Genomic DNA, 13,435 nt, shown 5'->3' with positions numbered 1-13,435 from the left:
CTGGGAGGGCAGAGTCTTAGCCACTGGACCACCAGGGAAGTCCCTCTTTCTTTTCCTTTTTTTGTCAAATGACTACTATGCTACAAGGACACAAAAACTTACTAAGTTGTTGAGACCTAACTATCAGATAAATGGAACTGTCAGCTCCTTTTGGCCCAGTGTTGTTCAGTCGCTCTGTCCTGTCCGACCCTTTGTGACCCGGTGGACTGCAGCACGCCAAGCTTCCCTGTCCTTCACCATCTTCTGGAGCTTGCTCAAACTCATGTCCATTGAGTCAGTGATGCCATCCCACCATCTCATTCTCTGTCTCCCCTCCTCCTCCCGCTTTCAATCTTTCCCAGCATCAGGGTCTTTTCTAATGAGTTGGTTCTTCGCATCACGTGGCCAAAGTATTGGAGCTTCAGCTTCAGCATCAGTCCTTCTAACGAATATTCAGGGTTGATTTCCTTTAGGATTGACTGGTTGGATCTCCTTGCTGTCCCAGGGACTCTCAAGAGTCTTCTCCAACACCACAGTTCAAATGCATCAATTCTTCAGCATTCAGCCTTCTTTACCGTCCAACTCTCACATCCATACATGACTGCTGGAAAAACCATAGCTTTGACTAGGTGGACCTTTGTTGGCAAAGTAATGTCTCTGCTTTTTAATATGCTGTCATAGCTTTTCTTCCAAGGAGCAAGCATCCTTTAATTTCATGGCTGCAGTCACCATCTGCAGTGATTTTGGAGCAATTACTAAGACACCCAGTGTCCACAAACCATGAAACTATGGGAACCTCAGCCTGGTCTCCTGGGCTATCTCCAGAGGATAATGCTGCAGTCTAGCACAGCTACAATAATCAAAGTAGAAGAAGATTTATAGGGAAGGTAGACAAGGTTTTGGCCTAGAGCCTGCATTTGCCCCATGAGGGCCCTACCAAAGCATTCAGTTGTCAAAACCTTCTGGAAAATCTGCAGAAGTGAAATATTTAAACTGCAGTTGCTTAAAACCTTGTCTCCTTCACTCTGTCATCTCCCATCCTGTCAGAGTGCTGGACATTCAGGGATATGGCTACAGGGAAAGTAAATCTAGAAGGATCATTTTTCTTTGGGTTTAATTAATAAATACAGCTAGGTGCTTTGAAGTCACTTCCATGTCTGTTATCTACCCTAGGACAGAAATGGTTTGCAGGGGGACTTCCCTAGTGGTCCAGTGGTTAAGACTCTGTGCTTCCAATGCAGGGGGTTCGGGTTTGATCCCTGGTCAAGGAACTAGGGATCCCACATGCCAGGAGGCCAAAAAATAAAATAAAAATAAGTAAAATTTTTTAAAAATAGATAACAATTTTTAAAAATTTCAAAAAGAGACGGTTTCCTGGGAAAGACAAGAAGATCAAGCTGGACTCCAACTCCAGAACATTCCTGAATGAGAAACACAAAAAGCGCTAAACCCACCCCTGTGTCGGGCCCACAGGCTGGGTTATCACTTCCCAGCTCTCCACCCTACACTCAGCCTCCCAGGTGCATCTCCACACCTCCCAGAGTTTTCTCCGCACTTGCGAAACTTTTAAGAATCCCACTTGCACATTCTAATTCAGGCAGGTCAGTTTTCAACGTCTCCCGTCAGTAATTACCACTTGGGGTGCATGAAGTTACTGCAGGGCTCCCACGGCCATCCCCATCTCATCCACAGCTCCCTCCGTCACGTGGCTGTGAGCCCCCAACTCTATCTCCCAAGATTCCTTAATGCACGCTCTCCACGCGTGCAAACCTCTCACCAGGTCTCCAAAAACACCACGCTCCACCCCACGTCTTGCATTGACACACACATTTTCCTTCCTGACCAGCATACAGATTCTCCTCCCCAACAGCAAGTCAAATCCCACCCAGCTCTCAATCTTGGCAATAAATAGCAGCAGCAAGTATACGGCTATATATTTACGGAGCATCTACTATGCATGCGTCAAGCGCAAAGCTAGGCACTGAATACCCGTTCTCTCTAATTATCCCTGCAAGCCTGCAGGAGGCTGTTACCCCCAATCTGCAGAGATGGGGAGGCGGAAGATCACAGAAGTCAAGCACAATGCTCAAAGTTTCAGTGCTGGCGAGCAGCAGAGGCGGGAGGCCGACCCCATCCGTCTGGCTGCCTAGCTGGAGCTCTTTGCTCTGCCTCTGCGGTCTTTCACCCAGCCTCCAGCCCCCCGAGGCCCCTGCGGTTGTGGGAACCAGCTTCTCACTTCCAGGCCCAAGAACTCAGAGCCAGGATTTAGGATTAACAAGCCAACCTTCACTTCCAGCAAGAACAATCGCGCTTTCCAAATTCTCCACAGGGTTGATAAGTAGGGCTAATTTGGAAAACAGAACGCAGTGTATTCTAAGGAAAAGAAATAAATCCCCCTTTATTCAACAGGAACAGCATGTTCTCAAAATTCAAATCAGTTGCAGGAGCAGATTGGTCAAATCACTTGCATTTTAATGCCCTGTCCCACACTGAGAACCAGCTAGATAATTTGCAGAGCCCAGGGCAAAAGGAAAATGCAGGGACCCCTTCTTTCAAAATTATCAAGAACTCCAGGATGGTGAGCAGAGCATTAAGTCGGGAGTGGGGGTCCTTCTGAATAGATTACACACCCATGAAGCAGACCCTGCCTATATTCCAACCTCATCTGATTTAAAATCCAAAGTGCTTGTGAAGAGCTGAGAAGCATCAGTAGCTCCCTGATCTAGAGGCAGGGACAACACGGGGATCTCACTGTGAAGACTAAGAGGTGAACTCTGTCCACAACCAGTGGGCTTGGAAGAGAATCCTGAGCCTGGACAGTGTCTCAGTTTCAGCCCAGGGAAGCGATGAGCAGAGGGAACTGTGCCTGAGGACGTTTTCATGTAACTCGAGATAATGCCTTTGGGTGGTTTTAAAGCTGCTTCGTTTGCGGTCCTTTATCACCGGCAATAGAAAATTAAGACGAGCAGGAGTGATGGTCTCTAAGACATCCCAACCCTGTGAAAGCTCCAGACAACTAGGGAAATCCACCAAAACTTGAATTACAGACTACAACAACACTGCTTTGCTATGATGCCACTGCTCAGGACCTGCTGGAGATGACACCTTCATCTGGCTGAGCCTAGGCAGACTCAGCCTGCCTAGGAGCCGAGGAAGCACCCCGTGTGCTGGAAGGCAGGTGTCTATCTCCCGTGATCCAAGGTGCCTGGCCCAGTTCACTCTCCACAAGGCAAACCGCACAACCTCAGGCAAGCCCCTTGAGCTGAAGATTCCTCCACTGTAAAATATGGAGGCTCAACTGGGGGGTTTCCAAGGTCTCTCCTGGCTCCACAGAGAAAGGGAAGAATTCATTTGTGATTTTTCACCTAATTTCTTCGACTTTAAATGCCACCAAATTTTGTCATGAAGGTTCGTGTGTGCTCAGTCGTGTCTGATTCTTTGTGACCCTATCGACGTAGCCCACCAGGCTCCTCTGTCCATGGGATTTTTCAGGCAAGAATACTGGAACAGATTGCCATTTCTTCTTCCAAGGGATCTTCCTGACCCAGGGACTGAACACACGTCTCCTGTGTCTCCTGCATAGTCACAGACTTCCCTGATGGCTCAGTGGGCAAAGAATCTGGCTACAATGCTAGGAGATACAGGAGACACGGGCTCAATTCCTGGGTCGGGAAGATCCTCTCGAGGAAGAAATAGCAACCTACTCCAGTGTTCTTGTCTGAAAAATGCAATGGACAGAGGAGCCTGGTGGGCTATAGTCCATGGGATGACAAAGAGTCAGACATGACTGATCACAAGCACACACAAAGACAGTCATACTTCAAAGACTACTAATCATAGCACAGCCCAGTTCTGACAGCTGACAGCATATAGGGGAAAGGAATACCAGATCACCTTACATGTCTTCTGAGAAACCTGTATGCAGGTCAAGAAGCAACAGTTACAATTGGACATGGAACAACTGACTGGTTCAAAATTGGGAAAGGAGTATGACAAGGCTAAATACTGTCACCTTGCTTATTTAACTTCTATGTAGGGTAAATCTTGTGAAAGGCCAGGTTGGATTAATCGCAAGCTGGAATCAAGATTGCCAGCAGAAACATCAACAGCCTCGGATATGTAGATGATAACACTCTAATGGGAGAAAGTGAAGAGGAACTAAAGAGCCTCTTGATGAGGGTGAAAGGAGAGAGTGAAAACGTTGGCTTAAAACTCAAGATTCAGAAAACTAAGATCATGGCATCCAGTCCCATCACTTCATGGCAAACAGAAGGGGAAAAACTGGAATCAGTGACAGATTTTATTTTCTTGGGTTCCAAAATCACTGTAGATGGTGACTGTAGCCATGAAATTAAAAGACACTTGCTCCTTGGAAGGAAAGTTTCAACAAACCTAGGCAGCGTATTAAAAAGCAGAGAGATCACCTTGCCCACAAAGGTCCATATAGTCAAAGCTATGGTTTTTCTAGTAGTCATGTACAGATGTGAGAGTTGGACCATAAAGAAGACTAAGTGAGGAAGAAATGAGGCTTTCAAATTGTGGTGCTAGGAGAAGACTCTTGAGAGTCCCTTGGACTGCAAGGAAATCAAACCAGTCAATCCTAAAGGAAATCAACCCTGAATAGTCATTGGAAGGACTGATGCTGAATCTGAAGCTCCAACTCTTTGGCCACCTGAGGCGAAGCACCAACTCATTGGAAAAGACCCTGATGCTGCTGGGAAAGACTGAAGGCAGGAGAAGGGGACAACAGAGGATGACACGGTCAGATAGCATCACCGACTCCATGGACATGAATCTGAGCAGAGATAGTGAAGGACAGGGAAGCCTGGCATTCTGTAGTCCCTGGGGTCACAAAGTGAGACACGACTCAATGAGTTAACACCAACAAAGGGGAAAGGACAAAATAGGAAGACAGGAACTCAGACAAAATGATGGCTGGATTCGTCCGGGGTCTACTCGCCAAGGGGCTGTGGCAGACCAGTCAGGGCAGCCACTGTCCTGCACGGCTGGCTCTCCTGCACTTGACGCAGTCCCCCGAGCACTTTGGGTCCAGCCCTTCCTTGAGAGCACCTGGGCATAAGTGATCAAAGTTCTTATTAAGGCAAGGGCATAAATCCATTGTACAGAGGTTGGAAATGAAAGCCAGTAGTAAACCTTTCCATTTTCATTGGAAAGACCAGAAAGAGTAATTACCCCTGAGATGCCAGCTCGGACCCACCACCGCTCTCTGCCCAGAAGCCTTGGGAAATTTCTCTTGGCCACCAGCAGACACAGCCAGCCAGTCTCCCATAGGCTCAGAAATGGTAAATACAGGAGCAAGCACAGCAGGCTTGCAGTGGGTGTCAGGGAAAGTTTAAATAGCCTTAGGAACAGCTCAGTTGAGTAAGGGGTCAGGGATGCACTCCCCGCCTGTCATCAGCCACCCTACCCCAGTCAAAGCACCCCAAGAGGGTGCTCCCCATAGGAGGCCAGTCTCTGGAGCACCCATCTTCCAAGGACCAGCCTAGATTCAGGCCTAGAAACCAGCGACCCCTCGGAATGCACTGCCAGCGGATGTATGCCCAAGGCTGTCCCCTTATTCATCTGTAGAGGGTCCCAGGGTCACATGTGAACATTTCTTTGTCCCTAGTAGGGCAAGATTAAAAGTAACTACGAAGAGGCTACTTGCTTGGTAAATAAATCCAGGCCCAAGTGCAGAAAGGACTCCTCATCCCCAGGAGGAAATTATCACTCGCACACCATCTGAATGGGCCCAGTGGCCCAGTCTCACTGCTCAGCACCTTTACCACGAAGCCAAATGGAGCCTGGCAAGGCTGGGGAGGGGTGGGGGGACAGGGATGTCGGGCATCATACTGCCCTGAGCCAAAGGCCCCCCAGCCCCTGACGGAGCCAGAACAGACCCGAGAGAGGGAGAGGGCTGCCAGCCAAGGCAAGCCACTGGCACCGTGGAGAGACAGAAGCTGAAAGACTGAGCTTTACCGTGAGCGACGAGCCCTGCCACGCCGCCCCCCACATCAGGACTTTGGATGGCGGGTGTCCACACCTCCGGCTGAGCGCGAGCACCCAGGGCCCCAGCTGGACCAGGTGTGTAGGCGCGTGGAGCCGCACCGGGAGGCAGGCGGTTAAGTAACCTGACACCGCACAGCTGGGAGAGCGGCTGGTCCACATCCCGGGGAGGCACAAGGATGCTTTTCTCACTGAGCAAAGCTCTCTTTGTGAGGGTGCATGATGGATTGAGCGCTACCTTGAGGGGCACAGGAGGAGAAGGACTGGCCAGCTGAGGGGGAGAAGGAAGAGCAGGCAGGTGGCAGTTAAAGGAGCCGGGGCACCAGAGGAGCTCGGGACGCCTCCTCCTCTTCCACTGAGCTTGGACTCCCTTCCCCCTGAGGGTCAGGAGAGACATTGACTTAAACAGGTTCCTAATGGATAATGACCTGGGATGTGAAAAGGGGACTGTTGTTTAGTTGCTGGGTAGTATCTGACTCTTTGCAACCCCATGGACTGTAGCCCACCAGACTCCTCCATCCATGGGATGCCCCAGGCAAGAATGCTGGAGTGGGCTGCCATTTCCTTCTCCAGGGGATCCTCCTGGACCAGGGGTCGAACCTGTGTCTCCTGCCCTGGCAGGCAGGTTCTTTACTGCTGAGGTACCTGGGAAGTCCACAAAGGGGATGGGGCCTCCTTTTTGGCAGAGCACTTGCCTGAAGAAGAAAAAAGCATCACCTAGCGAAGGTGGCAAAGATGCCCTGCCAGACTCATTTTCTCCATGTTTTCAGTTTGAGCGACTGCATTCTGTCTGCCCCGCTCCATTAGATTCCAAGGACATGTGTCAGCCATGGCTACAACGCAGAGTCTGGCCCCGCGCTGGTCTGGAGCATGGAGGCAGCAGAGACAGAAGCGAGACCTTGCACATTCCAGGAAATCAGACCCCCATTCTAATCAGTGCTGTGACTGCAAATTCCAGGGCAGAGGGGCCCGTGCAGCTAGGTTTCTCTGAGCCCTGCAGGGAAAACGCACAGGAGGGAGACAGAAGCAACTCTTGACTGAGGCCGAGGCGGCCAACTGAGGTCTAAAATCCACCCGGAAATCCTGTACATCATCAGGGCCACTGTCTGCAAACGTCAGGAAGCACGCAATAGAAAAAAGACACAGCTTTGGAACCAAGGGTCCTAGGGCCAAAGGCCCTAAGCCCCATTCTTGTGAAAAGAAACTGAATATTCACAGGTAGCAACTGTTTTTTGTTTTTGTTTTTGTTTTTTTTAATTCACAGAGGACCACTACACTCTCTCTTTTGCAGAGAAATATAAAAGCAAAATGGAGGAGAGTTACGTGTGACCCATTTTTCGGCTCCTACTGAATAAAGGAGGAAGATGGGGTGGAGCCGGGGAGCCTGGCCTCAATTTCCAGCCTGCACTGGCACTTTCAAGGCCTGGCAGCTCCTGGCTTTCCGGCACAGTCTCCCAGACGGCTCAGAGTGGGAAAAGCTCGCCTGACGCCAGACCTCAGACTGCAAATCCGTCCCCCACCTCCATGTGCCCTGAGAGAGTGCCTGTCTGCAGGGGCTGGGCCGAGGCTGCCACCAGTGATGCTGGAAAAGGCTTGGGCAGGTGAAGTGAAGAAGGAGAGAGACAACCCAAACAAGTCTAAGACAAGCCTCCCCCGAGGAAGAGGAACGGCTTTCAGGGGGCACCCGGCCAGCTGGCCAGTCAGCCATAAGCAAGGCCCAGTTCTCTGCAGTTTCAACTTTACTGGTAAAAGGTAAAAGGCCTTTTCTAGAACAATGCATCTATGTTTAAAGGTGCCTGTCATTGGTAATCGCTTTTCAGTCTCACTGGCAAAAAAGAAAAAAGTCCTCGCTTGCATACCCATGCTGAATGCTTGGGTTTGCTGAGTATTGTTGCCTTTCATAGTTTTTTTTTTTTTTTTTTTTTTTCCCTGACCTGTTTGACGTATTAGTAAAAAAAAAAAAGAAAAAGAGTTTCCAATCCATTCCACCGCACAATTTCTTTTTTCAGAAGTCTCCTGAACACCCAGCATGATGTGTCTATTATTATCTTTGGGGAAACGGCTGACTGCTCAGCTCACAAAAACACTATTAACTTTCCTCCTGATAAGCATCTGGCTCCGGTCTTGACCTTCCCAGATTTCTCAGCCCGATTCTTTTCCTGCTCCAGCTCCTCCTGCTTGTTGTGTCTGAAGTGGCCAAGGCAGTTCAGGCTTCCGCGAAGCCTCCAGCCTCAAGCAGCGGGCTGGGAGGTGACCGGTCTGTCGATGAAGGGCCTGGGACACACTCCTGAGCTGTCAGCAGCCATCCTCCTGCAGGCCCTGATGGAGAGGGGTGGGCCTGGAACTTGGGGTTAGAAGATGGGAAAGTGTGGAGAAAAGGATGTGATGGTGAGCCAAGACCCTCCATTTGGGTAGGGACTAGCCAGAGAGGTACCCCCCTCTGCCCATTTGCTGATAGGCACTATCCTCGAGCTTCCCAGATGACTCCGTAGTAAAGAACCTACTTGCCAAGCAGGAGATGCAAGTTCAATGCCTGGATCGGGAAGATCCCCTGGAGGAGGGCATGGCAACCCACTCCAGTACTCTTGCCTGGGAAATCCCACGGACAGAGGAGCCTGGCGGGCAACAAAGGGGATCGCAAAGAGCTGGACCTGACTTAGCGACTAAACAGTAAACCGTCCTCCGTTTAAGAGGAGGGGAACTTGCAAAACTGAGCCAAAACTCAGAAGAAATCTTTGGCTTAAGTGAGAAGCAAAAAGTGGGTCTTAAGACCCAAGATGAGCCACTGCCCTTCTTTGGGCCTCAGTTACCTCATCAGTAAGATGAGGTGGATGACCAAACCATTTCCAACATCCTTTCCAGCTCCCGAAAAAATCATACGGTCTCATATATATGAAAAGTGCATTTCCTGATCTTTCCCTTTCAGTACGTAATTCCCATTCTTATAGAATATTCTTATTTTCCATCTTGGCTTCCTGCAGCCTGTGTTCCAGCTTCTTCTGGGCTGCCTCAGCTGTCTAGACTTTTAAAGTGATGTTTGGGGCTGGGATTAGGGAAACCCTAATCAGGAAGAGGGGATAAAATAAAAGTCTGGCCTTCCTATATTCACACAACAGAATATTATTTGGTCATAAAACAAGGTGAAGCACGGACACCCACAAGATGGATGAACCTTGAAAATATTACAGTCAGTGAAAGAAGGTAGTTACAAAGGACCACAAGTGTATGATTCCATTTATATGAAAGGCCCAGAACACGGAAATCCATAGAGATAGAAAGCAGATACATGGATCTGAGGGCAGAATTCTGGGAAATATGGAGTGACTGCTAATGGGTACTGGGTTGCTTTTTGGAGTGATGAAAGTATTCTAGAATTACACAGTGATGACAGTTGGCACTACTCTGTAAATACACTGATCTGTCCGCTTTAAAGGGGTGAATTTTTTGGTAGGCGAATAATATCTCAGTAGAACTGCATTACAAAAGGGGAAAAGTCAATTTCTTTTTCCTTCTTTATTGTGGCTACTGGAAAATTGTATTTTACATATGCGACTCCTGTTGTATTTTGGTGTATGTGTAACCGAACATTCCAGTAAACATATTGTTCATTTTTCCAAACAAACACAAACAGTCTGGCCTCCTCCTGCATCCTGAACTGAGTCGGCATCCGGGAGACAGAGCAGAGAGCCCTGGGCTGGGCGTCCAGGGACTCAGAGCCTCTGTCACAGCCTGGTGTGTGACCTTGGGCTTTCACAGCCCCTTGCTGGTCCTGGCCCCGCAGGGAAAACACAAGTGTTGGCCCACACAATCCCCATTAGGTCAGACAGCCCTAGTGGCTCTGACGGTAAAGCATCTGCCTGCAACGTGGGAGACCCGGCTTCGATCCCTGGGTTGGGAAGAACCCCTGGAAAAGGGGATGGCAATCCACTCCAGTCCTCTTGCCTGGAAGATTCCACGTATGGAGGAGCCTGGTGGGCTCATGGGGTCGCAAAGAGTCGGGCACAACTGAGCAACTTCACTTTCTTTTCTTTCACGTTCAGCAGGTAAAATCAAATTTTAAAAGTTCTCATTCTACCCCATACGTTATTTATCTCCTAAAAGCAGTCGACCTGGGAATAAAAGTCACGTAAAGACAGACCAGGTAATTTACTGATGGAGTAGAGTGGTTTAGTACCATTGTATTCCATTTATCCTCATGGATTTCTTTGGGGACAGTTTCTTCCTGGTTGCCGCAGCTTTCAGAGACTTAGGAGATTGTTAATTCTATAGCCAATGGCAATAAATATGGGTACAATCCCCTGGAAAATAATTTGGCAACATACACCATGGGCCATAAAAACTCTCACCCTTTCATCCAGTCACTGTGCTTTTTAGTATCTATCCCTAAAGAATAACCAGATACAGAAAGCCATAAACACAAAAATGTTTGGTTTGGGGAAAGCACGGCCCAAATGAACATAAAAAGGACTAGCTAAGCAAATGGTGGTAACACTCAGGACAGAAACGATGAAGCTGCTGGAATAACGGTGGACTCCTAGATCTTTTTATTCTTTTTATTTTTTTTTTATGTGATTAAAGTGTAATTTTCAAGAACTGGTATAGTGTAATATGCCATCAAAGCATTTCCCATGATGTCTAAGCAGCATGGTGAAGAGAAATTAAAAAGAGCCTTTATGCTGAGAGAGGAAAATCTTGGTATATTCGTCCCAAAGAAAATCAAACCACAGTGAAAGGATATTGAAGCATCTCAGCCCTGACTTCTCTGGCATATCTACTATGATATTTATACTGACATTTTTCTTTTTAGCAGGAGGACTGTAATTATGGTTCAAGGGCATTAATAGGTGCTTAGAACTCTTGAGAGAAGTCAGTCATTATATGGATAGCCTTTTGATCATCTTCCAATCCAAGCAGATTATTTTGGGCGGGGGTGGAGGAAGCTTTCTTTAGCATCATTTTGTAATGAGAGACTAAATGAAAGTGCCCACTGTCTCCCTGCCTCATGGAAATGGTGTGCGTGGACCCCAACCTCTCCCAAACAGCCCCCTGTTTTAGCAGGAAGGGACAGCTGAGGAGCGAAGGGCTCCAGTGTGGAACCCACACCAGCCCACCAACCCTCCTGCCCCATTGGGCTAAGCAGCTTGTGAGAGTCATGTTCCCTTTGGGTGCCTCTCTCTAAAGTGAAGGGTCGGGCTATGGGACCTTCAAGAACCTTCCACACTCAGATTTCGAGCTCTGGGATTCTGTCCACAAGCCAACTGGTGGTTCTGACCAGTCAACAGCGTCTCTGCAGGAAAAGAGGGTTCTTTTTCCACAGGATCCCAGAAAACATGAAGGTGGAGCATTGATGTGGTCAGAGATGGGTTGTGGAAGGTGTGTGCTCACAGTTGTACTTGTCAGAGGATGGAGCAGACAGCACTAGCAGACAGCAGTTCTGAGCTCCAGAATAAACCCTGGAAACATTAGCACCTATCTTTCAGAAACCAACAGACCGAGTAGGCAGAAAATCAGTAAGGACGCAGTTGACCCAAACGGCATTATCAATCCACCAGACCTAAATGATGTTTACAAAACACTCCATCCAGCACCAGAAAATTCTGCTGTTCACCGGGACCATTCACCAAGAGACACCATGTTCTGGACCGAAGAAGACATCATAACCAATTTAAAAGAACAGAAACCACACCGAGTATGTTCTTAGACCACAGAGGAGCTGAACCAGAAATCAATAACCAAAGGCGAGCTGGAAAATCCCCAAGGGTTTGGAGATTAAATAACATGCTTCTAAGTAACACTTGAGTCAAAGATGTCTCAAGAACAGTTGGGAAATGCGGCAGACTTGGGTTCAAATTCTGGCTCCACCTCCCTCTCCTGAGTAGCCCTTGAGAGTTATCACTCACTTCTCGGAGCCTCATCTACTCCTCAGTTGGACAATGAGATAACACTGCTCTCTCCCTGGGTGGCGATGAGGGACACACAAGGTGGGCCCGTGATACCAAGAGCACAGCACCCAGCTCCCAGGAAGCACCCAGCTCCCGGGAAGCACCCGGCAGTGGGAGGTCCCCTGGTCATGGTTCCGTCCAGTGCTGCTGCCCAGCACCTGGCTGTCCAGGAGAATACCGACCCTTCCCCCCTCTCCCCCAGGCTAGCTCAGTCTCTGCCAGAGAGAAGCACTTGTGACTGCCGAACGCTGAGCCTTTGCTCCTCTGTATCCAGTTGGCAGCCATCGGCCTGGGCAACCCCAGCTGGCGAAACCCTCTGTGTCCATCCATCCTCACCAAGTAGTGACGACCACTTGGAATACTGGCAACAAAGAGAGGGCTCTCCTAGTCACGGGGTGCGAGATGACTCAACTGTTGGATGATCAAGTAAAATCTCGCCTGAGACTGTGTGCAAGGGAACTCTACTGCAGATCTTGCCAAACTTGGAGGGAAAAAAATTCATCAGGCAGACAGGCCTACCGTCTTCTTCTCGAGATCAGATTGCACAACTAACGAGAAAGATGTTTCCTGAGGTTTGAAAATATTGCACAAGGCTCTGACTCATTAAGACAGAGCTTATTCAAATTTGAAAACTATCGAAAATTCCAGCCACAACAATGTACCCTCTGAAACCACCATGTGCCCAAGGAGACATAATTACCTCCTGATGAGGGCCCAGCTGCTGTCACATGACGCTGGGTAGGACTGCTTTTATGGCAAGTGCTGACATGACAATTTGTCCAGGGGATCTAAAATAATAGGCCACTCGTGGACTCTCAATTTTGTGACCAATCTTTCCTCATAAGGAATGCCTGAAATATGGAAAACAAGCGAAGCATCAGTCAAGAGGGTCTCAGGGTATCTATGTACTGCTCTGTCCTGGGCATCACAAACCCTAGGAAGGGTGAACCAGATGACATTTGGAAAATCCCAGGTGTTCCAGACAGGCAGCTCTTCAGTCCAGAGAAGTCACAAGCTTCTTAGGTAATGCAGACTGTGACTGGGGGATTCAAAGGGTGACAGGCAAGGTGGCGTCTGAGTCCTTCTGTCCAGAGAAGTTTTCCTAACATATTTGTTAGCGAACTCCAAGTCAGCCTTCAGGACACGGGCCTGGCGTCACCCTCGCCCTCTGTGAGGCCTCCCTTTAACCCACCCACACACTTTATCCCCAGGAGGACACCATGACAGCGCTACCTCCACTGAGCTGACTCCTCATTGGCTAGCTCTGTGAAAACGATGACGATGATGATTACGACAACTAACACGGATCCAGGTCTAGTAACGCACTGGGTACGATTCTAAGCACTAAGTTCATATAATTAGCTGCTTCCATCTTTCAATGATCCTATGACATAGGTATGTAGGCACCATTATTTTTATTATGATTTTTTATTATGATTTTATGATGAAACTGAAACTGAGAGAGTCTGTCACATAAGAGACATCATCCCTTTAGAAAGTGGTAAGCT

The 13,435-nt window shown here is 48.5% G+C and overlaps 1 protein-coding gene across 1 annotated transcript in view; it reads right to left on the bottom strand.

The window, feature by feature from the left end:
• HTRA1 (HtrA serine peptidase 1) overlaps positions 1 to 13,435 on the bottom strand; it is a 59,296-nt gene that overhangs the window by 39,235 nt on the left and 6,626 nt on the right. The window lies entirely within an intron of this gene.

The sequence above is a fragment of the Budorcas taxicolor genome, chromosome 23, assembly GCF_023091745.1.
Source record: "Budorcas taxicolor isolate Tak-1 chromosome 23, Takin1.1, whole genome shotgun sequence".
NCBI classification, from domain to species: Eukaryota; Metazoa; Chordata; class Mammalia; order Artiodactyla; family Bovidae; genus Budorcas; species Budorcas taxicolor.
The sequence above is the reverse complement of the archived record's forward strand: the minus strand, read 5'-3'. Positions and strand labels throughout refer to the sequence as shown.